General features: G+C 42.3%; 1 long non-coding RNA gene across 1 annotated transcript; it reads left to right on the forward strand.

Moving 5' to 3' along the window:
- On the forward strand, nt 1–24,942 carry LOC308338470. The gene is made up of 6 exons (XR_013966406.1): nt 1–89; nt 17,535–17,663; nt 20,177–20,368; nt 22,319–22,508; nt 23,714–23,796; nt 24,331–24,942. It is a non-coding gene; the product is annotated as an uncharacterized lncRNA (long non-coding RNA).
- Nucleotides 24,943–25,965: the final 1,023 nt, after the last annotated feature.

Below are 25,965 nucleotides of genomic sequence, written 5' to 3' on the forward strand. Positions count from 1 at the left end.
TCCGGCTGCCCGCGGGCGCCCCCGCGAGGCCGGGCTGCGGCGGAAGTGGCGGCGACAAAGCCGAGCCAGCCGCGGGGTCTGGGCCAAAGGTCAGTATCGGAGTCGGGGGTGGTCCGGCGCGTGAGCCAAGCGACTCCCCGGGCCGGGGGCCGAGGGGGCGCCGGTGCGGAGCTGGCCGGGTGCCCGGTGGCATTTAGGCCTGACTCTCTTGCTCCTGTTTCACGGAGCAGTCGCGATCCGCAGGCATAATGCGAACCGTAGGTGGAACTGCTTATCAAAACTCTCCTACCCGTCTGCGCTCTCAGCCTGTGACCCGCTCCCGTTCTCTTCCCAGCAGGGAGCTCCAGGGGCCTCCTGTCTCTCTTCCCCTCTCTCCGTCCTGTTTTCCCGTGGGCATCCCCCTCTTACTCTCCGAGGGTGTCTGTGGTCCATCCCTCCAGCATCTTCCTGCCGGTGAAGACAAACCCACAAGCTTTTAGTTTTGAGGGTTTGCTATCTATTACTTTGATAGTAGTAAGAGGTAACGCTTATAAAGCTCGCACTCTGTGCCCGGCTTGGCGCTAAGCGCTTCCTATATGCATTAATTCGTTCAGTCTTTAGAACAACACTGAGCTACGTCTTAGTAAGTTCTGTCCTCAGTTTGCAAAATCAGGAAACTGCGACATTAAGTAAAATGCCCAAGGTTATACAGACAGCAGGCAAATCGGGTAATTCTGGACTGAGGTTTTTTTTTTTTTTTTTTTTTTTAAATTACTGTTGTAGGTGGTCAAAGCAGAATAAGTATTTTTCCTAATTATTTAATGGAATGTAAAGTTTATTGGAAAATACTTTTCTTGGTGAAGTGGATATTTTGCTTTTACAAATTCATATGTGTGTGGTTGAATATGTCTCGTTTCTGGAAAGCTGAGCATCACTTCTGTTTTTTTGTTTGTTTGTTTGTTTGTTTTGGCTTTTATTCTTATTTCTAATTTTTACATCTGTATGCCCTGAAAAACCGTATTCGTATAAACCAGTACTATATCCGGGAATGGACTTTTATTGTAGCAATGCCATTCAATTCTTGGTATCAAAAAATTAGATTTGATGACTTATGAGTTCACTGTTCAACCTTCCTTCAAAGCAAAAGAATTGAAAACCACCTGACTTGCCAAAGGATTTGTTTATCTAGTCCTTGTTCACTTTTTCAGTTTCTGGGAAATAAACCAAATAGACTTTATTAAAATATCAAATAACTATAAATGAGACTTTTTTTTTTTTTCAATGAGATGTACCTTGTTTAACCTGATATATTCCAAAGTTTGGGGAAAATCTAGACATTGTTCATTTTCATAAATGGTTTCAGATAAAATGCTTTTTAAAATTTTGTTTTGTTATCCTATACTTCAGTTTTGTTTTGGTCAAAACTTTGCAGCTAATGATACAGCTCATTCAGGTTGAAACTTTGTCAAGCATGGAAAGTGTGTCATAGACCCTAATTAACTGAGCCTGTTTTCAACATACAACTAGCCAAATCGGATTCACTTTCTGTGAGAAACAGTTTGGCTTCATTGTTTCAGTTCAAATAAAGTGTCATGCTTTTTGAGGATCATAATGAAGACTGCAGAGAGAAAAAGTCATGGAATGAATCTTAAAAGATTACTAGAAGCAATGAAAATTAAAATAGTGTAAGACATAATTGTTTTATCCATTTTTAAAATAAGAGAAAATAAGATGCAAATATGATGTTTCCGTTAATTATCAACAATGCAATAGAATATGGTGCTAAATATGTGTTATTTACTAAGTGTATAGTATGATAAAAGGCATGGCATTTGTTTGGTATATATAGGTGCATGTATCAAATTTATTCAGCTTTTGGGGAATAACTAAGAATCACCCATAAACATTCAGCAAAATTCCATAAATTTAATTAGGCATAGTGATCTAGGTTTTAAAAATATAATGAAACAATAAGGCATTTGCTGGCAAAAATAAATTGGTTTAGTGGATTGTGGCTTCTCCCTCTCCCTTTGCCCCTCCACCCTACTTGTGTGTACGCTCTCTCTCTCTCTCTCTCTCTCAGATAAATAAATAAAATCTTAATTTTTTTTTGTTTTTTGTTTTGTGAGTAACATATAGAAAATCCTAAATATTTTCTAAAATGTAATAGGGTGAGAACTGATTATAATCTAAGTAGATGATTCACAATCAATTTTATAAAATGTGTTAACTGTTTTACTCAATAATACACATTGAATCTAAAAGAAATAACTGTTTGTATCCATGGGTTCAAGTTACACTGGGTATACACATACTAGATACAGTGTAACTTGAACAATTTTGCAGCCTTGTCAAAGAGTTACATTCAAAGAGTGAGGGTCCCTAATCCTCATTGCTTTGGCTCTTCAAAGGTACTTTTCTTTACTCTTGAAGACAGGTCCTAGAGATGAGTATTGTGAATACGTGGAGGGGAAATGGCATATATTTAAATCTTTTTTTTTTTTTAAATCTGTTTTAAGCAGTCATCATTTCTTACCATGACCTCTTTGCTTTGATATCTCTTGTGACAATATAATTGTCTATATAATTTTTGACAATAATGAGAGTGTGAGGTCTTAAAAAAAATTGCCATTGTTCCCCTACCCCACTGTGTCTGAATTTGGAACATTCTGATAAGGATCAAATGCTTTTCTCAAATAACATGATTGAGATTTTGTTTCCTAAGTCTGATGCTAAGATGATGGTTAACAAATTTTATGAGTACTTTGGGAATGAGGGGAATGATATAATATATTGCTAAATATATGTTATTTATTATGGCAGCAACTTATTGGTAGCCATTTGTATCCTTGGACACCATACTCCTGCCAGGTGTCTGGGCTGTTGGGTCCGTAATCAAAGGAGTGAGACTGATACAAAGCGAAGGTGAAGCAAAGCTTTATTTCACGCCAAGCATCGAGAATCAAACCGACTGTCAAACCGACTGGTCGGGGCCATCTCTTAAAAAGAGGTGACCTCTCTCTGCCTTACAGACTAGATTTTAAGGGCAAAGGCCATGTGGTTGGCCTGGCCACTCACAGTTGGCCAATGAGATTGTAACACACAGAGAAAACTACATAGTCATGCTAGGTCACACATAAGTGACTAATTGAATTACAATTTACCCTGTAGTAGATATTTGAACTAGCCTATCACCTTGGTCAGAATTGGCGCCCAAAAGGCACCCAAAGGGCGGGGCCCATACTCCTTGGTAGCTGAGATAGTATGGGCCCCCACTGATTGGTTACCTCCACCTGGCCTGACCCACCCTTGTATTTGGGCTTTGTTACCTGGGACTGGTTTCTAGGACTTGTTTTTAAGTAAATCCCCTGGGGGGAAGAGGGGCAGGGACGTTTAAGTTATAAACAACAAAATCCCTGCTTAACTGGATGGAATGCTCTGGCTAAATAGGCCCTTACAGGGCCCTATGATTTCCTCCTCTTCTACAGACTAGCCTGCCTGACCGCTCATCTCTACCCCATCCTCTAAACTCTGTCTCTGAGGGTTAATCCAGTGAAGGTCAGTGGTTTCTGACTATCTCCTAACCCCCAACGAAGCACATTGGCTTATTGGGCAGGATTGGTTCCTTTCCCTCCCCTCCCCAGGGCTTCCCCACTCCAAATCAGGCCCTAGGCCTTGCCTTTCATAATCAAAAGACTGACCAATATCATTTCCTAAATGACCCTCCATCAACACCGATCCATGTTTTCAATGACAATAGAACACGTTTTTAGGTGGGGTTCAAACTCCCATTAAGTTCTTGTGACAGTTTTTGTAAGGTTGTATGGGAGAGGACAAGTATTATTTGCCTTTCCATAACAAACTCCAAGCTCACAGCTATCCCTCTATCTCTGCTGCAGTATAAAATCACCAGTACAGGTGGAGATAATAGTTGGGCAGAACGTTTTCGAATGTGAATGTGAAAGGGGGATTGCTTTTTGTCTTGAAGGAGCTTGAAAGAATTGCCTTCTTGCTCGGGGGTCAGAACATGGAGGTGGGGCGGTGCAGGGGCATGATAAGCTAGAGAGGGGGATGGGCAACATTTGGCAGACACTGGAAACCTCATTCCTTGCCATTCTAGGAGTGCTCAAGGGTAGGGGTGCTTTGGAAATGGGGGCTGTGTGAGCATATGTTACCTGGAAGAGTTGCAGAATTCCAGAATGCAGCTGAGACCTAGCTGGTAGGAGAATGGATGATGGAACTGGGACAGCAAGATAGTGGGAATGGCCGCAGAGAACCAGGATTGGGCTACATAAGCCCCTGGGATATTGGGGCAGGAAATCCAGAGGAGGAGAGAAATCAGGAGGGGTGGGGGAGGAGTAGGGGAGGGGTGGGAGGCAGGGAATGGACACTTTCTGGTGAAGTGGGACATATCTGCCACCTTAGTTATTCATACTTTATGCGATAGGAGAGTCCTGTGTGGGTAATCAGGAACATTAGCAGTGGCTCTCAAACTTTAGCATGCCTCATTAATCTGGAGGGCTGGTCAACACACAGTGCCAGCCCCATGCCCAGAGTCTAATCTGGTAGGTCTGGGTCAGGACCTGAGATTCACTTTCCAGCAAACGCTGAGGGATCACCATCTGAGAAACATCAGACTAGACAAACCACGGACCTAATCCTGTTTACCTGTCTTTATAAATATTAATTGGAACATAGCCACACCTGTTGGGTTTGCTTGGTTTCAATTGTCTGGCTGCTTTGGCTGCAAGCCTACAGTTGAGATGGAGACTGGTTGGCAAAGGTGAGACGAGTTACCATATGGCCACCTGTAGGAAAAGTTTGGCAATCCCTGGGCTGGAAGGAGGCAGCAAAAGGTGTAGTTGTGAGACCTTCCAGTTGGGAAGTCTCTATTGAAGAAGTGCCATTCACTAGATAACAAGTTACTTCTCTGAACAGAGGAAATAATGCTTAATTCACAGGGTAGCCAAGTCATATAAATGACGGTGGTTTGTAATATGCATCCCAGATGAAGTAAATCATTAAGAATGGTTGGAGTTGTGGGACACCTCTGTGGCTCAGTTGGTTAAGTGTCTCTCTTTTGTAAAGATATTTATTCATGAGAGAGAACACACACAAGCTCGGGGAGCTGCAGGCTCCCCTCTGAGCAGGGAACATGACCTGGGGCTCGATTCCAGGAATCTGGGGTCATGACTTAAGCCAAAGGCAGGCGCTTAACCAACTGAGCCACCCAAGAGCCCCTAGGCCTCTGACTCTTGATTTCGGCTCAGGTCATGATCTCAGGGTTGTGAGATCAAGCCTGGCATCTGAGATTTTCTCCTCTGCCTCCCTGCCCCCCCCCCCCCCAATAGAATGGGTGGAATTTGGACAGAGAGAAAGGGGGAAGCTCTGCATGTTGAGCAGAGGTCAGGGTATAAAGTAAAAGGTCAGTGTGCCATAAATGAGAATATAATCAAGGTAGAAAACCAGGTCTTTAGGATGGTACTGGGTATATACTATATGCATAATACATGTTAATTTATTATGGGATGTTTATTTCATTTCTGTTAGAAATATTCTGTGATGTAGCCCATCAGTTAACATTAAACTGTCCATTAAGATACATGCAGATTTGCTACTTTGTGAAAAAGTTGCTCTTAGCCTTGGGGGAAGGAGATGGTGGGCATACCAAGATAGAATTTTAAAATATGAATTTTCTCATCTATGTTTGGGGAACTCTGATGGCCATTTATCTTTCCCTTAAATGAGTCTTTTTGTCATATTTTTGTTACATGCTTTCTGGTGTGAACACTTTTTTTTTTCATAAGAAGATATTCCTTTAACGCAGATGACATCACTTTTTTCATATTTATCAGCTTTTAAGATTTAAACTGGTAATGATAGTGATCAGATTAACAAAAGTAAGATTTGTTATGAAGTTAAGGAGCCAGTATCTATTAATGTTACTGAGTTGCTGGCTATTTTGACAATTGGGGTGACATTATAGCAGATGGCTTAAATAAAAGATATTCTATATGTGCTTATAAAGATGGAAAGGAGCTTTACAGTAATAAGAATTAGTCTTCATGATGGTTGTTTTTATTTTATTTATTTTTGCGAGAGAGAGAGAGAGAGAGAGAGAGAGAGAGAGAGAGGATGCAGGGTGGAGAGGCAGAGGGAGAAGCAGATTCCCTGCTGAGCAGGGAGCCTAATGTGGAACTCTGATGTGGGACTCGATCCCAGGACCCCTGGGATCATGACATGAGCCCAAGGCAGATTAACCAACAGAGCCACCCAGGCACCCGATTGTTTTTATCTTAAAAATAGCTTTAGTGTATATATATATATATATGTTTCTTGAATATTCTAGATGATAGATGGTGCCCTGAAAACTAAAAGTCACACCTCCTGGAAGGAAATTAGGGAAAGTAGAAATGAAAGGAAGATCCATAGAAAGTATGTGATATTATCTGAATACCTTAAATCCAATTCAGATCTAGGTGGAATCTAGGTAGAAATTCTAGGTAGAAATTCTGAGGAGGAGAAAATATAGTGATTATAAGCAAGAAATTGCATACTTAAGTAATAAGAGTATTTGACCTCAGAATAAGGAATATTTTCAGAGGGGGTATAGCTGACAGGCATCTGTGAAAGGAAGGGATCCAAAGTGTCTAGAATTGGCATTGTCTATGGAGAGGATATGTTTGGTATGTAGGGGCAGAAGAATTATCCCTTCTTCCCTGCTAGGTTATTTGGCTGGTCAAACAACTAAACGGATATGAGACAGATTTAACAGGAGAAAAACAAATGTCATTCTGTACATACAGGAACCCTATGAACATATGAGACCCAAAGGGCAGCCAGGTAATAGAAGCTTATATAATGTCCTAGCTGAGGAAAGTGGTAGAGGTCTGGGGATATGAAGGGAAGGAAGGCTATTCATGGAAAGGCGAAAGATGTTTGGAAAACAAAGCTTGCCCTGCTCTGCAGGTACGTTTCTTAGGAAAGAAGGGATCTCTAACCCCTTTCTTCAGCTGCCACTAAGGTACTCAGCTGTTCAAAGGAAGGTGAGGCCATGTTGGGGTGAGGTCCTCCTTCATCAGTGACTAGCATGGTGCCTGGCAGTGCCCATCCAGCAGTTACCTGCAGTCTGGCCTCCGCCTGGAGCTCACCTGCCTCCACTCTGCTGGATAATGAGGTGACAGTCACAGAAGATAAGATCAATGCCCACTGTAAAGCAGCGGGTGTAAATGTTGAAGCTTTCTGGCCAGGCTTGTTTGCAGTGACCTTGGCCAATGTCAGCACAGCTGCAGTGTAGGCACTAGTAGACCTGCCCCATCAGCTGGCACTGCCCTAGCAGGAGCTCCTGCCCCTTTCAGCCCTGCTGTCCCATCTGAGGAGAAGAAATGGAAATAAGGAAAGAAGAATCTGAGGAGTCTGATGATGACGGGGACTTCGGTCTTTTTGACTAAACCTCTTTTGTAACATGTCCAATAAAAAGCTGAACTCTTTCAAAAAGTGTCTTCTGGTAATAGTTCTCTTCGTATTACAGGCTCCCTTTCCTGTGTAAGCTTAGGCAGCTGAGGAGGAGGTAAAGAGCTTTTCCTGAATCTGCTGGGTCTTTACTATCTTTTTTTTTTTTTTTTAAAGATTTTATTTATTTATTTGACAGAGAGAGATTTCAAGTAGGCAGAGAGGCAGGCAGAGAGAGAGAGAGGAGGAAGCAGGCTCTCTGCTGAGCAGAAAGCCTGATGCGGGACTCGATCCCAGGACCCTGAGATCATGACCTGAGCCGAAGGCAGAGGCTTAACCCACTGAGCCACCCAGGTGCCCCAAGGGTCTTGACTACCTTTAGTTCAAAATAATCCTCATGCCAAGGTGGCATATTTTGGAAACACTTGTTCTGAACCCTTCAACTATTAGGTGGAAGCCATTAAGTTTAATTAGATGATCTTAGTTGTTCCTCTTATGACTCTGTGATTATTAGGTAACATTTGGGGCATATTTGGTTTCACATTTGGATTTTACCTGGGGGGGGGTGCCTGGGTGGTTCAGTTGGTTGAGCGTCTGCCTTGGAATCAAATCATGGAATCAAGTCATGATTCCAGAGTCCTGGGATTGGGTCCCACATTGAGCTGTCTGCTCAGCAGGGAGCCTGCTTCCCCCTTTCCCTCTGCCTGCTGCTCCCCCTTCTTGTGCTGTCTCTTTGTCAAATAAAGAAATAAAATCTTACAAAAAAAAAAGTTTACTAAAGGAGGAAAAGATGCTATTCAACACCTGGAGAGACTCAAAGTAATCTCTCCACTGGGTGGAAATACCTCTCCCCATGAATGATTTTAATTTTTTAGTCTAATTCCAGTTCCCGGAGTTATTTTAATGTACAAAGCTCTAAGAGCTTGGTTAATTGTGAAACTGCCTGGATTCAGATCCATTCTTCATGTCCTAATGTTCACCTTCTGGCTTTGCAAGACTGAACGGTGGGCCCACACTATAGTGAACCATTGAGTCATTGCCATGGGGAGCAGTGTGGGTGGCCAGCTAGGCTATCTCAGGTCACATCCAATTTTATTGGCCAGTTTTATTGGCTTTAAATTCAAGCAGCACTGATTATACTGGTGACTCACGTTCTTTGTAGACAATGAGGAAAATAAAGAGGTTTATAGACAACGGTTAACAATCTAGGGTTAAGCCCTTGATCTGAGCTGCACAAATTAGAACCTGTGACATTGGAAGGTAACTGGTGTCCCTCTCTGGTGGCCACGCTGTAAACACATGTCTGGAGTAGTCAACCACTAGATCCTGTTCCACATGGACAGAGTCAGTCTGTGAGAGGGAAAAAAAAAAATCTGTGAACCCACCGAGTGAAGCACATATGAGAGATTGGCAGTGAAGTCTCTGCCCGCCTTCCCCATATTCCTGCAACCCAGTTACTTGTCCTAGTCATCATTTGATTATGTGAAACAAATTGCAAAAATCATCCTAACTGATGAAAGTCCTATTGTTTAATATGGAGTGTGCTTTGTTATGGTTATGGGAGGGAACTAAGATGGGAAGGGATGCTGAAAAGTGGTGTCAGGTGTGCAGGAGCCTAATGAACATCAGCGTTCATCAGTGTTTACCCCTTTGTAAACCACCTCCACCTCAACACTTCCTCCTAGTCGATGCAGGTGTGCATCACAGTGTCAATACACATGTGATATTCTTCAAGGCAGATGAATTGTTCTTTCCATATTAGTGCCTCAGTTATTCAGAGAGGCCACGGGTTGGGTGGGGACAACTCTTAAAATGCAGGAACTTTCTCACTACAAAGATTTGACTTGAGAAGGATTTCTTTCTTTCTTTCTTTCTTTTTATTTTTTTTTAAAGATTTTATTAGTTTATTTATTAGAGAGAGCAGGAGAGGATGCACACAAGCAGGGGGAATGGCAGAGGGAGAAGCAGACTGGATCCCAGGGCCCTGGGATCATGACTTGAGCCAAAGGCAGATGCTTAACTGTCTGAACCACCCAGGTGTCCCTAGAGAATGATTTCCATGGAGTTGAACCATATGCCTCAAGAGATATCAAAGTTAGTTAGAGAAAGACAAGACAAATGCTCACTTCTTCAAAGAAAACAATAAAGTAGTCATCAGTAATTATTTTTGGCAATGAATACTAAATCAATGGTTGCGCTTCTCTGGATTTAAGTCAGGAACTTATTCAAATGTTTTGCACACTCTTTCTGTGAAAAAGAGTGAGATCATAATTAACAGGTGAGATTCAGGTAACCATTTAAAAAAATGATAATAAAAGCCTGAGTAGCTGGGGCACCTTGGTGGCTCAGTTGGTTGAGTGACTTAATTGCAGCTCAGGTCTTGATCTCAGGGTCATGGGATCCAGCCCTATATCAGGCTCTGTGCTGGGCATGCAATCTGCTTCAGATTGTCTCCCTCTCCCTCTGTGCCTTCCCAGCCACATTTCTCAAAGGAAAAAAAAAAAAAGCCTGACTAGCTGTCAAGATTCTTTTAGCTTGAATGTAAACTTGAATTTCCACTATTTTAGGTGATCAAAAATACATACTTTGATGTGGTAAGTATGTTGAACAAGTTACAGTCGTGGTTAAATAGTGAGCTTTGCAATAAAAGAAAATATATGTGTTGTTCCACAAATCTAGACATTTCAACAAGGAAGGAAGAGAGAAGAAAGTGCATTTTTATTTATATATCCACATTTTCTGTTAATAGGCAACTGAAGAGATGTTCTCCACTATCTTGTTGGTCTCATGTACATTTATCTAATACAGGAAGCCCCATGGGCATTGGCCCCATTCTCAAGGAGCCAGAGTGCTCACTGTAAAGACAAAACATGCTTGGCAGGTACAAACAATACCTACTTTTTAAGCTTCAATTTAAATTATAATATATATTTGAATTAAAATAAATGCAGTCAGATCATGTAAAAAATGAGGACAACATGGGAAAAAAATGAATGTGTACATATGTGGAAGGGTGCTGGGGTAAGCTGAGTTCAGAGGGGAAGCAAGCACTCTGTAGGAAGGCAGCCTTGAACTGGTTTTAAAAGAAATGATAGGCAGTGGGTGGGCAAGGGGTGTGGAAGGCATGAGTAAGTAAGTTAGTAAGCTTAATTTTCAAGGTTAGACATAGGAAAAATACAGTCATACAAATATGGGCATCTTCACTCCTGAAGTGAGCATATTTCTTAATTTTGATTAACATAAAACAGTACATAGCTCTTTGACTAATGAATGCAGAAGAACAGATTAAAGTCTAAAGCAAGGGCAGATTTATACCAATTTCCTAGACTAAATGTGTAATATATAAAATAGATTATATGAGTGAAGAAGCTTGTTTTTACAGGCATGACTATGAAGGGGTAGAGCCTGGGGGCTTTGGAGCAACAACTAGGTTTGCATTTTTAGCTTTGCTGGTTTCTAGCAGTATGACTGGGCAAATTGTTCCACATCTCTCTGTGCTGTTTTCTTATTTGTTTAATGCAAAGAATAATAGAACAACCATATGGTTTAGGAGAAGATATGATTGATATCATTCATTCATTCCACAAGTATGTTTTGGGCTCCTACTACATGACAGGAAATGCTCTTTTTTTTTTTTTAAGATCTTATTTGTTTATTTGAGAGAGAGAGAGAGAAAGAAAGCACAAAGGGAGAGTGAGTGGGAGAAGTAGACTCCCCGCTGAGCAGAGAGCCCAATGTGGGGCTCCATCCCAGGACCCTGTGATTATGATCTGAGCCAAAGGCAGAAGCTTAACTGAGCCACCCAGGTGCCCTCTCAGGAAATGTTCTAGATGTCGGAGGGAAAGCAGGTAAGCCAGACAGACAAACCTTTGTCATAACAGTGCTTCTGTCCCAGTGGAATTAGCTGGTCATCAAATAAATGCAAAAATAACATTTCAGAGATAAGTGCTCTACAGAAGATTAAGTAGAGCATATGATTGAGGGTGAGGGACTAGCAGCTTTCAGGTTAGGGATGGTCTTTCTCGAACCGAATCTGAAGGTCCTAGGGAAGCCAGCTATGAGAAAATGAAGCAGCCCTGGCAGGGAGAGCAGCTAGTGTGAAGGTCCTTGGGCAAGATTCAGCTTTATTGTGTTTGAGGAGCAGAAATAACATCATTGCAGCTGGAGGATATTGTGCAAGGGGTAAAGGGGTAGCAGATGGAATCAGACCATGTAGGGCTTTGATACCAAGGATAGGAGATGTGTTTTGTCTTAAGTGTGAGGAAAAGCCCCTGGAGAATTTTAAACTGGTCAATGACATGATTTTGTAATGGATGTCAAGTGCTCACTACTGGTCCTGGCACAGGACACACATTTCATAGAAGTTAACTGCTGTTAGCACTTCATTTAATCCTCACACCAGCCCAGTGTGGTGGTTACCACGAAAGGAAATCACTCCAAATCTGATCCGGGGCAGAACTTTGTGGGCTGATGTGATTTTTAGCCCCTTTGGGAAGGCTCCAGCCTTCCTGATAAAGTGCTGGTGTTTTTTTCTGATGGAGTTTAATGTGATTTAGAGTCCTTCTGGGAAGTTAGATTGACTCCATTCTGCTAACTCTTGTTCTTTAGATACGTGCAATAACTTTTAACCAGATATTCAAAGGTACAATGCTCTTTTAAGCCTGATGCTATTCTAATCATCTGTAAACCACACATTCATCTTTTAAACCTCCAGTCAAGTAGTGTTTATTAAATCACATTTGTTTTCCTCCTCAAAGAAAACCTCTTGAATTAGTGTTCTTGAAGTATTTTCCCTTGCCAACAATTTGAAATAAAATGTGGATAAATGTTCACACTTTATTTACCTGAGAAGTGGGTTTGAAGGTATCATCAATACCACCATTCTACAGACAAGGAATCTGAGGCTTATAAATGTCATGTGACTTAATCAGTGCCACAGGCTGTCACCCCAAAGCCTGTGCAGGCAGGTACCCCACTGTTTCCTCCCAGGAAGACCAAACTTAAACCAGTTTTCTAAGAAGCAGCAAAGTGAATCCGAATCCAAAGGAAAGCATGATCCCCGGTTACCATAGTCTGTCTGTCTCCCTCCCTTCCTCCCTCTTCCTTCCTCTTTCCTTTCCTTCTTCCTTCCTTCCTTCCTTTTTCTTTCTAAAGATTTTATTTATTTTAGAGAGAGAGAGAGAGAGAGAGAAAGAGTGAGAGAGGATGAGCAGGGGGAGGGGCAGAGGGAGAGGGAGAAAGAATCTCAAGCAGACTCTGCGCAGAGTGCAGGAGTCCTATGTGGGGCTTGATCTCATGACCCCAGGATCATGACCTGAGCTGAAACCACGAGTTGCTTGCTCAACTGACTAAGCCAGCAGGTGCCCCTTACTGTACTCCTTTTTCTTTTATAGAAATCCCATTATTATCTGTTTAGGTTTATATTGATTTTCAAAGATGAATATTCATTGTGACCCCTCTCCCCCAGTGGGAGAGTCATATAGAGAGAGTATATACATACATACATATATATATGTAGTTCATCTCTACTCTCACTCTTTTTCATTTTTAAGGGTTCTAATTTGTTCCTTCATCCATTGAACCCAGTCTTGACTTGGATGGACCTTTTTTCCACTTTGATTCATGAAACCTATTCCCCTGGTCTGGAATGTCACTCACTTGGATTTTCGGCCTGTGGAACCCAGAGCTTTCAATCGTTAGTGTTCTGTGCACAATGCCAGTCGCACAACCCAGTTGTGTGGGTCTGCCGAAATGAAGTAAATTACACATTAGCTCTTGTGAGAAGAAACCTGAATGAGATCACGGAAGGGTGCTAAAACACTCTGGTTTATTTGGACAGACCGGGGGATGGGGTGGTCCCTAGTTCTAACTGCCCGATATTATTTTCTTCAACCATATCGATTCCATAGGTATATTGGAGCCAGTTCAGACAACAAGCTTGTGTTAAATTTTCAGGAAATTTGTGAAGTAGTTGATGCCAAGTTGGTAGCTTGAAATTGGCCACGGTGGGAATATTTATACCACAGAAATTGAAAAATGCCACAAATGAGGGTTCCCCCCCCAACAAAGCCAGTTTTTAAATACTTACCAGTACATCACTCAAGTGCCCCCCAGTTTCACCCTTGTTTTCTGCGCAGTTACAGACCAAGGAGAGGACATAAAAAGACAGTGAGTGGGACAGTTGCCAGGGCAGGTTTTTGGCTGGCATTCATTTTCCTGCCTGCATTTTCCCCAATCACATACTCTGCCAAGAGTTCTGGAGTCAAATGGACCCTGCATTCCTAATAGCAAATGAGGGTCACTATCATCCCCCAGCCCCCGTCCTGAGCCCAAGGTTGAATCCCGGCTCATCACTACTTGGTCTGTGACTTGACCTAGTCAGTTATCCACATCTCTAGGCATGTCTCCTCATTGCTGTCTTGAAGAGAATACCACCAACTCCATGGTTTGTGTGTGTGTGTTTGGTGTTGGTGGGGTTGGCTTGTGAAGGGCCCCCTTGAACGGCCTTGCTTAGAACATGGTGCATTGTAAGCTTTCAATAAATGATAGCTGTGATTGAAATTCTAAGGGAAGCTCTAATTGAAATTCACTGCATATTCACAGACACTCTGAGGAAAGTGCTAGTGCCCAGAGGCCCCACATCTCTGGCCACGTCTGAGGCTCTGGGACCAGCCTGTCTTGCGCTATTTCTCCCACAAGGTGGCGGTCTTTGTCTGAGCTCCTTGTGGCTGGGAGCCCAGGCAGGCCTGTGATTCCCTCGGAGTCCAAGCCACACCAGCTGCGTTCTTTCTCCCTTTCATGCAGCTCCGGCCTCCATACCTTCAGTGCTTTGTGCTTGACATTTCCAGCTACAAAGAAGTGGGGAGAAAAAGCCTTTCTTGAAATATGTTGATCTGGCCTGAGTGGCTTTTCCTTGCTATGCAGGAGTATTGTAAAATTCTTTTACTTACTCTAAGGATATTTTTAACAGGTAGGAAGCTGAAGTCTTGGAGGGTGTTTCTGCTGTTTTGTCTGTCTTGGTTCCTTTTTTCTCATTCTCCAGTTGTGAGAGCAACATGATAGAACACAATCAATGTGCGGCAGCAATCAGATAGACCTAGTTGTGGCCTAGGACTTTGCTACTGACAGAATGAACTGGGACTGCTCCTTTGAATTTCTAGCTCCCAGCTTCCTAATCCATAAAATGGCGGCATCTCCCTCTCCCTCTCTCTCATCTACTCATCTATCTTGAGTTAGTCCTGTACTTCACAACCTGGCCACACATTAGATTCACCTAGGGAGCTTTTCAAAAATTGTTTATTCCTTGGCTCCACTCCAGAGGACTGATTCAGTTGCACTAGGTTTCAAACACAGCATCAGTTTGTCTGAGAAGCTCCCTGGGGAGTTCTGTGAGTTGTGAGGGTTAAGAATTGCTGAGATCCTCTTATTAAGCCTCTCTAAGCCTCAGTTGGCTCATATGCTCATAACCTGAAAATCCCTGGACCTCAGTAGTTCATATAAATACAACATGATTCCCTTTGCTAACAGTCCCTTTGTACCTGCGGTCCTCCTGCTCAGATTAGCAGGCAGTACTGTCTCTTCCCCTGCTCCACCCCTTGTCTTCAGGGGCCTTTCATGAGATGCCCAAGAATCCCCACTGGGGTTCTGCTGGGGGAGAAGAACAATAATGCAGGAAAAAAAGGCAGAAGAGAAATTACTAAATTTCCCTACACCTATAGCTCATTGACAAGTCCTTGAAACAGGCAGAGTGACCTTCTTCTAGGGACTCAGCTAATATTTTGCTAAGGGCAACAGGTAATCTTAGCTCAATCCCCAGAATCCTGTAAGTCTACTTTAACATATAAAAATTGCTTTGGAAATTTCCTTTATCTCTATTCCCCAAGATACATGTTGGCTATCATCCTCCAAGCATGACCAAGCATCTGAAGGGTCTCATGACTAGGGTTTTATTAGACAGTAATAAATGACCTTTTCCCAGCAATAAGTAGCCCCCTCAAGGTCCTGGAATCCTTGCTTCCAAAATTCCTTACAGACTTAGGCTACCGTGACCCCCTTCCAACTTGAAAGCATATAATGGGCCACTCCTCATGACCCCAGTGCAGCTCTTTGTGCCCACCGGTCCTGTCTCTGTTCTTTTTCTTTCTTTTTTTTTTTTTTTAATTTTTATTAACATATATTATTAGCCCCAGGGGTACAGGTTTGTGAATCGCCAGGTTTACACACTGTCTCTGTTCTTTAATAAAACCACCTTTTTGCATCAAAGATGTCTCAAGAGTTCTTTTCTTGGCCATTGGCTTTGAACCCTAATGTCTTTTCCTATATCAAACAATACCTGGCAACCTTGTCCCCATGCTGAAGCCGGGCTATCCCTGTGGTCAGCAGAAATGGTCCCTCAGAACAATGCATGATGGTCCTTCTCTTGGTTTACCTCTGACTAGGAATACTCCTCTCTGATTGGCTTGGGTTGCAGGTCCATGGCCCATCAGATGTCAGCTCTTCCACTTCACTGCAGAGCAACCTTGTTTCCTAAGGGACGGCCTGGTACCCGGAGAGCAGTGTTGTGAGTTACAGCATCATCCACTCATGACTCAGAACCAGCACTGTGCTCCAACAACATGTGCTTGGGGTGCTCATCCATACTCCTCCCTCTTGATGAATTTCCTCTTGGAGATCCTTCTTTTTCTTCCCATTATCTGGCCTCATATGTGTCCACCCTTGTCCATCGGATATGTTTTAATACATGTAATTTGTAGGTAAACACCAAACCCTCTTCTCCCAGAAGGCTTCTTGGCCCACTATGTAGATTCATACAGATTTTAAAATGTTTAAAAAAAAATAAGTAATCAATTTTTTTTTGAAAACATATGAGAGAAGATCCATTATTACTCCACTTATCAGCCTCTCTCTTCTAAACACAAGCTTTTCCCAAGCACCCTCTCCACTAAAACAGTCCCTTTCCCAGAATCTGTGGGTAGGAATGAACTTACTTTGCATAGTGTAACCCAGAGGGATTTCTGAAATGGTGATTTCCAAGACAAAGGACCACTTGCCCCAAAAGTAGGATCAAGTTTTTCACATGAGAAACCACACAAAATACTCGAGATGGTAGTTTCCTTAGTATCAACCAATTTTAGAATTCAGTCTCTTCTGGGCAACCTGGTCCACATAAATGGGGTTGATATGAATGGCAACCTTGCAGGGTGGTTGAGAATAATAAACAAGACATGGAATGAGCAACTTGTAATGTCTTATTATTATGTCTGTTACTAATTAGTTATTCTAATCAGCATCTAATCAAATTTGCCCCTCTGGATAGAGAGTACCCCACGACTGAGTCATCTTCTCTCCTCTTAGACACACACACACAAACACACACACACACACACCCAACCCCATGCAGTTGTCAGTGTAGTGGTCCTGACCCCTAACCAATACAAGATCACCACTGGGAGGAGTCACATTAGCTAGAGTGATGGGGCTCTTCACTGAAAGGCAGGGTATGGGCCCTGTGTTATTTACTCTCTCCCTCTTGCTCTGGAAAATGATTGCTTATATTGAACTAAAATCTGGTGGACAGAAAAAGACGATTTGAGTTTCGTTGTTTATGATCCCACCTCCAGGCTTCAGAGGAGGAAGACTCCATCACCAGCAGGGTGGGCTGCGCTGCTGGTGTTGTGTGGAACAGCATAGTGGGTGGGGAGATCTGCAGAGGCTGGTGTGCTCTCCAGGTGAAAAGATACTGGATGCCCTGAGAGAGAAAGATCCCGAGAAAGGGCTGCCGGAGAGGCATGGCTGGAGAGGGATAGGGTGAGGAGAAGAGGGAGGAGTTGAGGAAAGAGACCGAGATGTGGAAGCTGTCTCATATTATTCTTCGATCTTTGTGGAGTAGGATTTGGGTTTGCTGGTGGGTGCATTTCTAGATGCTTCAGTGTCTGTTAGGGGAGAACAGGGGGCCCAGATGCTCCAGGTGCATTTGAATTGTGTCTATTTCCCTGAAGCTCTCATGCATTGGTTGTATATTCTCGGTGCAAAGAGCGTTCAGAACAGTAGCACCCTGGCCATCGTCATTCTAACCCACTGTTCTACTTTCCTTCCTGGCCCAGATTGCCTCTTCTCACGCTTCAAGGGTTGTTCCAGACCAGAGGTGTGGAAGAAGCCAGAGGAGGAGGGAGACCATGGGCCATCTCCTTGGCCCAGTGTGGAAGCTTTTGCAAGGCACCAGGGTAATACAGGTATCCCAAGATGTATGTCAGAGGCCTCAGGCTCAAGATCTTTCCTGCAATCACTTCCACATTCAGTCTTTGCTCATCAGCTCTCTTCCCTGTGCCTCAGTTTCCTCCTCAAGGACAGTGTCCCCAGTACTGCTCTTTGCACTTTATTTGATCTACAAGGGGCAGCCAAGGGTTCAGGATGGGGTGGCAGCAGTGTGGATGCTAAAGGGTTGGGGTTCCTGGCCACCCTACTCTTTCATCAGAGTCACTATGCTGTGGACTGGGTAGGCTGGGTTTCCTTAAAATCCCCTAGGACCACTAAATTTCTTTCTTTCTTTTTTTTTTTTTTTTAAACTTCTGATTTTTCTTTAATTATTTTTTGTGAGTTCTATGCCCAACGTGGGGCTTGAACTCACAACCCCGAGATCCAGAGTCACTGCTGTACCAACTGAGCCAGCCAGGTGCCCCTAGAAATGGACACTTTGGAAAAAAGTTATTTTATTTATTTTTAGTAATCTTTATATCCAATGTGGGGCTTGAACTCATGACCCTGAGTTCAAGAGTCAAATGCTCTACCAACCGAGGCAGCCAGGTGCCTGTACCACTGTATTTCTGCTACTAATGAAAAAAAAAAAAAAGGCTAGAATCCAACAACCTTTAGCAATATTTTATCAACATGTTAATGGTACATGTCCCACTAGGGGGTTGCATTGTTGATTTTACATGTTAGATGGCTGAACAATTTTTTTTTTGAAATACACTTGACCTATAACCTACATGAATTTCAGGTGACAACATAATGATTGGATATCGTATATATGACAAAATGATCACCACAGTAAATCTAGTTACCATCCATCACCATAGTTACAATTTTTTTTTCTTGTGATGAGAGCTTTTTAAGATCTATTTTCTCAGCAGTTTTCAAATCTATAGTATAGTATCAACTATAGTCACTAGGCTGTACATTATATCTCCTGGACTTATTTATTTTATAACTATTTTCTCCTGTCCTTCATACTCTGCTTCTAGTAACCTCCAATATAATCTCTGTATCTATGGGTTTAGTGTTTTTAGATACCACATGTAAGTATTCATTCTTTGTCTGACTTATTTCACTTAGCATACTGTCTTGAAGATTCATCCATATTATCACAATTGGCAGGGTTTTGTTCTTTTTCATGATGAATAATATTCTATTTTACATACAGATCCCATTTTCTCTGTTCCTTCAGCCATCAGTGGACACTTGGGTTGTTTCCATGTCTTGGCTCTTATAAGTAATAATGTAATGAATGTGAGGGGGCAAATATTTTGTTGAAATAGGGTTTTGATTCCTAAATGCCCAGAAGTGGAATTGCTGGATAATATTATAGTTCTATATTTAATTTTTTCATTTCTTTTTTTTATTGAGGTATACTTAACATACAGTGTTATATGAGTTTCAGTTGTACAATATAATGATTCAATTATTCAATATGTTACTTAGTGCTTATCAAGTGTACTCTTACTATTTTTAATTTTTTGAGGAAGCGTCCATACTTTTTCCACAGTGGCTGTACCAATTTACATTCCCACCAACAGTGCATAAGGGTTCCTTTTCTCCACATCCTCACCAACACTTGTTGTTTCCGGTGTTTTCGATTTAGTCATTCTGACATGTGTGAGGTGATGTCTCATCATGATTTTGGATGAACATTTTTAATTTTCATAAGTACCATATTTATTTTAATATCTGTAAGGAAAACTACAGCTAGCACATCAAGCGTATAATTTCACTGATCTGTTTCCTAGGATGAGGGTCAATACTGTCAAGTAAATGCACTTATTAAAGGAAGAGAATAAGAAAATAATAGTAAAGATGGCATAGGAATATGGTAGTCATGACTGGCATTTGGAGAAATGGGCAAAATGGCATCTGCAGGTCCTCGTGGCTCTAACAGTCTGGCATTCTTACCCCACCCTGTCTTTTCTCCTGTTTCCTCTGCTTCCCCAGGAGAAAAGTCATTACAATGTGTATTTCCAGATTCAAAATGGCACAGGGCCTGTGCACGCTGGGTCTTCTCAGTCTTCCCCAACAAAGAGCTCTGTTTTGTCAGAGGCCAGCTCTGTTTTCCCATCTCTGATCTCTGATGAGGTACATGGAATGGCAGGAAAGCAGACCAAACTGAAAGCAAGAAAAATAGGCAGGGCTCTGCAGAGATTGTGAAGCTGACCTTCAGCTGGGATTAGCCAAGGCGCCCTCTGCTCCATTGGCAGAATACCTCATGTGCTCATGTTTGAAAAAGCAAATCTGCAGAATTAGCAGCCAATAAATTATTACTATGGCAGACTGGTGATTCTGTGTTGCTCCTTTGTAACCATCAGGGCTCACTTATTTTTATTTACTTCTTGGCATGAAATCATTTCCTGTGTTCTCTTTTTAACTCACCCTTAATGGCATCATGCATGTCTATTTTCCTTGTTCTCGATTCTGAATGATTCATCCATAATTGTCTGTTGTCTAATGTTAGGCCTGCATTGGTTTTCCATAGTTGATGAAGTGTGGCATGCCATGGTGGACAGACCTTGGGCATTGGGACAAACTGACCTGGATTTATACCTGCCTTAGCCACCTGTGATCTGTGAATTGGTGCTTCTGACTTCAGTAAGACTGAACATCATTTTCTTTGACTACTCAACAAGAATTATGCTTCTCTCACAAGATTTTTGTGAAGATTTAAGAGGTACCATCTCTCTATATATAACCCTGTCCTGAGTTTGTTGAGCTTTAGATGCTAAATAAATATCAGTTCTTTTATCGTTTTTCACAACCTCAACAAGTCTTTGTACCAGACGCTACAGACAAGGCAAAGATGAATATAACCTGGGTCAGGATGGTACATAGGTTTTATTTCATGTGCCAGCTCTCATGGAATGTACAGCTTCAGGGAGCACATCGTGGAGATGGCTTTAGGGGTCAGCAAGGAAGAGGAGCACCACTGATTAACCTATCCTCAGGTGTGGGAATGGACAGTGGAGGGTGAGCCCATTGGCCACGTTTGCCATCACAGACACAAACCCTGCTTTGGGGAAGTCAAGTTAAGGGACTGTGAAATTCCTGGAGAAGGAATGAAGAACTATTGAATACAATAGTTGGTAAGTATTAGGTGCTTTTTCACGTGTTATGTGTAGAATCCTCTCTGCAGACTGGAGACAACTGAGTTATTATGCTCATTCTGTAAATGAGGAAATTGATGCTCAGACAAGCTAAGTAGATTTCTCAAGTTCTCACAAGGTAGGAAGTGGTGGAAATGAGACTTGAACCCAGAACTCTGATTCCAAAGGCCTTTTATTTGCAGTTACTAATTTGTTAAACTGGGATATTCAAATAAAGTCCTTAAAAAAAAAACTGAGGTAAAATTAAGAACTTCAAGGTTTGTCAAAGTGCACTAATTTTAAGTGTTCAGCTTGTGGACTTTTTAAATATACCTGGGTAATTTGAATACACCTGTATAACTATCAGTGAGATTAAGATACGGAACTTTGTCACCTTTCTAGAAGGTTCCCTCGTGTGCTTTCTCAGTCAGTAACCTCTTCATCTAGAGATAACCACTGTTCTGACACTTAGCCTCAATGATTAATTTTCACTGTTCTTTAACTTCACAAGAATGGCATTTTGTAGTAATTTTGTTTTTGAGTCTTCCTTCTTTGTTCAGCATAATGTCTGTGAGATTTATCATGTCGTATTAGTACTTTGTCTTTTTTATCCATTGTTATGAATACATCACAATTTATTTATCTAATCTCTTCTTGGGGGACATTTGGATTATTTGCTGTTTTTCCTTATTATGAGTAAAGCTGCTGTCAACATTCTTGTAGTATCTTTGGGTGAATATATACTCTTATTCTTTTCAGTCTATACCTACTAGTGGAATTACTAGACCACAGGTTTGGTGACTATTTAACTTCAGTAGATATGGCCTATGGCCATGGCCTATGGCCAGGCTAGGGCTGGTCCAGAGGTGTTTGTGAGGCCACAGTCTAAAGAGCAAGTGAGAAAGCAGACAACTAGAAACTGATCTTAGGGTGTAGAGTCAGGGAGTCCTTCAGAGACTCTGTCTTTTATTATAATAAAATTGTTATTATTATTATTATTAATAATGATAAAGAGGAAGGTCTCCTGCTGTTTCTGGACCAGATGAAGCTCAAATAAGGGTGTGAGAGCACCAGTGGGGCCTCCCTCAGCCACAGGCCAAAACATGGCCCTTTGGCAACTTTGCAGTCTCTGCAAAGGTGGTCATAACTTTCGTGTAGCCCCTTCAACATGGAAACCAGAGGCTGTAGCACAGACAGCCTCTGAAGGACTCCCTGACTCTACACCCTAAGATCAGTTTCTAGTTGTCTGCTTTCTCACTTGCTCTTTGGAGTGTGGCCTCACAAGCACCTCTGGACCAGTCCTAGCCTGGCCATAGCAGCAGACTTCTCTGCTCCCTGATGGGCAGAGCCACACCTTCTCCAAAGATGTCTGGATCCCTCCCAAGGCTGGTTCTTCCATGGATACTCATCTGAAGCCATAGGGTGCCTTACAGAGTCTCTTTGTATCTTATGGTTCCTGTAGCACAGTTAATGGTTCTTTGTACTCAACTTGCTTTGTGTGGGTTATTGTGTATTTTCTGTCTCCTGATTGGACCCAGATTGTCATAGGGGGTGATCCAGGAAAAATATAAGAGAGTGGAGAAGGAAAAAAGCCAACACAGAACGTGTCAATGAGTGGCTCACTACTGTGAGCATTTGGGGCTCATTTGCACTTGTGTCCTCCGAGAGTCTGGGTACAGCACCCTTCAGCATCACTCCAGCAAGAGGCAAGGAGGCTGACTATTTATGGTATGTATCTACCAGTTTTCATCCCGCATTGCTCTATGGGGAACTTCATGTCCTGGCACTTCTGTCCTGCCTTGCATGCCTTTTCTGTAGCCAGAAAAGCCCTTGGGTAGAGAGAAGCAATTCCTTGATGGTAAGATATCTGTGTGCTCACACTGAAGCCATGGGTGACTGCTAGGGTGGACCCTGGAAACGTGAGTGGGCACTGACGTATTGACTAGTGACATGTTGCAGGATGTTGGCTGACAAAAGGAAATTGGTCAGCTGGATGCTAACCAATGGTGCAGACTGCTTTGAGGGTGAATTTTCTGGAAAAGCCAGTTGTAGAGGATCAAACATTTTTCTGACTGGTATAATTTAATTGTACGGTCAGTGTTTGTTATAGATAATTGGGTTTTTCTTTGACCTTGACAATCTCACTGACTTGCTGTCTGCACTGGAAGCACCATTTTCTAACTGTTTCAAATAAACCAAACCTGGCTCCCACTGCCACGCTTGGGAGGTGCTGACGGCTGTGGTAACCAACCAGCAAAAAGGCAGCGGTGTTTGTATTTTCCGTTTTGCCCTTTACGAGAGCATTTCAGCTGAAGCGAAAGGCTTTTTTCTTCACCCTGGGTTTTTAATAGAAATCTTGGTGGCATGAAGCTGTTTCAGTTCTGAGCGCCAGCTTGTAAAGTTCAGTGGTGACAAAGCTCTGTTCTGGCACGGAACGCGGTGGGTACCACGGCAGAGATGCTAATTCACAGGAGGACTGGAACAAAAATCTAAGCAGGAGACAAGTTTATTACAAAGGGTCATGTGGGCTGAAGGTCATTTCTATGCTAAAAATTTTAAATCATTCACATTTTGCAATTAAGTCAACCAATGTATATGGTTTCCCAACTGGCAGTGTATTTTGTTTTCTTCTGTATTTAAGATGCTCGGTGAAGAAAGAATGAGGAAGCTTACAGTGTTCTGAAATGGAAACATCTCTGAGACAGGGTGGTCAGTGACAAAAACAATATACAGAACAGTGTTGAGTAAGCACCTATTGTATGAGAAAGAAGGGAAAAAGATTATACAGCCATATTTGTTTATATTTACATAAAAAATCTAATAAAAGCATCTGAAGTATGGGCAAAAAAGGCAGAAACGGGGTGACATTTTTCAATATATCATTTTTATATTGTTTTGATTTTAAAATCATATTAATGTATTTCCTGTTCAAGGAAAGAAATAACAATGTCCAGTGAAGAACATAATCATTGGAAAAGAGGCCCTTGTTCTTTGATCACTTCTACAACCTTTGAAGGTAGCTTCAGATGGGAAAATGGATTCCATAAAATTTAAATTCAAATGCACGTAGTGAATCCTTTGCAAACATTTAGGGCATGAGTGGAAATTTTTTAAATCCACACTCATGGAAATTTTTTACATCTATGCTGCTATTTGCCTTCTCGCCAGCAGGGGGAAGTGTTTCTCTGTTTTTCTTTGTGCCTTCGCCTACCTCCACAACTTCAGATGCAAAACCAACCAAGAATTCTAATTCAAATCTATGCACAAAATGCACCACATTTTCTAGATTCATGGTGTTACTCTCTCATCCCGAAAACCTTTTGGGGACTTGGAGCTTCCAGTAGACTGCTAATGATTATTCAAAAGGGGATGATTATTGGGCTTGCTGGTGTAAAGTCTTTTCTTCCCCATTCTTTGCTCTCTTGTCATTCCACTGGGCGCCTATACATCACTTTCCATAATCAGATCGTAGGAGAAACTCTTAAATTATGAAAATTCACAGCACGTGCTCTCTCTCTGTCTCTTTCTCTCTCTTTGTTTTACTTTGCAGATGAGACCCAGGATTTGGGAGGCAAAACAAACAAACAAATATGAAGAGGGCAGATTTTGGACCTCCATGAATGATGCCAAAGTTAAGAAAAGCTAAAAGAGGTAGAGAAGGTATCTCTGGGGAGCGTTCTTGTCTTGCCTGGCTGGCCCTGTACCTGATGGGACTCTGGACATCTTCACCACAGGAGCCATTTTGCAAAGGACGAGATGATGGCTCTGAGAGGATGAGCAACTCACCCAAGTTTATGTTGCTGCAAAATGATAGAATTGGAAGTAGGTGCCAGACTGAAGCCAAGGAGGAGACACTGAAGTGTTTTTTCCCTACACCGTGCTAAATAAACTAAGGCAGCGCCTCTCCTGTGCTCTTTCCTGCCTCTACCCCTCTAGTCTCTGTCCCGCTTTTCCTCCTCCTCTTGGTGTCTCTGAGAGGAAAGGGAAACGGACAAACTGCCCAGAGGCTTCTCAGATGTTCAGGGGAAGCTGTTCTTGATTGTACACTGGCAGTGATTCCTTTCAAAAAGGCAGCAACATTGAACTGCCCAAGGTCAGAGTCCCAGAGCTGTGGACTTGGGGAAGAGCCAGGGAAGGCAGTATGCTTTTTTTGTTTGTTTTGTTTTTGTTTTTGTTTTTAAGCTGTTGGGGGGCATTTTGTGCTTGTGTGTAAGGGTATGTTTGAGTATTCCTGCTTCCCTGTCCCGGCTGCCTGGCAATACCCGGAGGTGAAGGAGATGGTCACAAATGCAGACGGGGACACTTTCCAACACTGTATCATAGTGAACAAAGAACAACAGTGAAGATGTTTTACACAAAGAGAAGGATGTGAGAGTGAACTTGGGTGGCATGGCGTCCAACCTTTTTGATAAATAACAACCAGTACGCCTTGGGGAGAGAACTGTGGCCCTTGTCAATGCTGAGTAAGGCCAGGAGAAATCACCTTTTGTGGAAGCATGACTCTAGCCACCTTTCAACACTAGCTATGCTGCCATTTCAACACAGAGGTGCAAACAGCCGGCTAGTGTCTTTGGGTGGGTGATAGTACCCAGATAGAATTTTCTCTGTTTGCTTTATTTTCCTTTAGTTACGATTCTGTTTATGACAAAAGATTATGATTTTCTGATTATGGTAGTGATATGTTGTCCCTTTTAAATACAGGCCTTTAAGCAAAAAAAGTCAACTTAAAGGAAAATAATTGAGTAAATAATAGGATAGTTGGTATGGATATGTGGACAAATGGTGGGAAGATGGAGGATGGCATCTTGGATTATTTCGACACCTGTCTTCCATTTCAGATTATTTAGGACTCTAACGCCATCATTTGAGAGTCATGTGAAACTGGAATGGTGTCATTTCAGAACAGAAAAGGATGAGCTAGTCCAATCTTCCCATTTTAGAGTTGATGAAATGTAGGCTGAGAAGGAGGTGATTGGCCGAAGGTCTCAGAGTTGTGTTGGCTAATAACGTGTGTGCGTGTATGCGCATCCGTGTGTGTGCAACTGCTGGGAGGGGGCTGGAGCTGGGAGAGAAGGTCGAGGTAGTTGCCAAACATAGCTCTGCTGTAAGTAATCCGGGTTGTATCGGCACCATAGAGGGAAAGAGGGAAGACGAGGTGGACACAGTCTTTGAACAAAGTGAAAAC

The sequence above is a fragment of the Martes martes genome (assembly GCF_963455335.1).
Source record: "Martes martes genome assembly, chromosome: 2".
NCBI classification, from domain to species: Eukaryota; Metazoa; Chordata; class Mammalia; order Carnivora; family Mustelidae; genus Martes; species Martes martes.